We start from the raw sequence: 887 nt of genomic DNA on the forward strand, positions 1-887 counted from the left end.
TCTCCATGAAAGTTTTTCAATTGATTTGACCTAACGGTTCAAAAGTTAGAGCAATTTGAGTGTGTTGCAATTTTACCGTGGACACCCTTTAGAAACAAAATCTACAACATTTCTGAATGGGAATATCATTCATATTCAATTTTGATTCTAGCCGTTTGCATGAAGTGCTGTCACGTACCGCATAGTTTACGTCAGTGGACACCATTTTCTCGCGTATCGCAGATCGAATCCACGTGCAAGAAACGAACGCAACTGGGGCACGTCACTAACTGCGTATCGAAACGCACGAAATTTGTTAACAGCGTTCGAAATACCTGGAGCTAAATGTCGGGTAGTTGGCGCACTAACAGCTGATAAAAATTCAAGATCATCCTGTCCGAAATAAGTATAATCAGCACCTGGTCGAAATGGATGTAGAATCGCTTAACTTTCAATCGTTCTTGAATACTTTACGGGGTTACCATTGACGACAGATTTTTTTTCTTGTCGATACGATATAGCGTTCCGTGATCAGCGAGTTACCATATGCATACCGGCAGTACGGTTGGAAACTGGTGGGCTCGTATCAATCTCCGGTACTGTTTTACTGACATTCAATTCTGTTTTAATTTGAATCTGGTTGGCGATTCACTGGCGATACTGTGAACTGTTTGATCTGAACCGAAGATTTCTGCTATGCGCCACCTCATCGGAGGATCGGATGCTGATGCTTGCTGAATGCTGCAAAGTCCCGAAGTGGAAAAAGACACGGGCGAAATTAAATAATTCTTTGCCGGATTGTTCCATGCAAGGGAACGTGCCAAAACGGTTTCCGCTAAAAATTGGTGAAGGTGTGCCGCTACCCATATGTGTACACCCAAAATTGAGCTGAACGCAGACTTCTTCAG

The sequence above is a fragment of the Sabethes cyaneus genome, chromosome 3, assembly GCF_943734655.1.
Source record: "Sabethes cyaneus chromosome 3, idSabCyanKW18_F2, whole genome shotgun sequence".
Classification (NCBI taxonomy): domain Eukaryota; kingdom Metazoa; phylum Arthropoda; class Insecta; order Diptera; family Culicidae; genus Sabethes; species Sabethes cyaneus.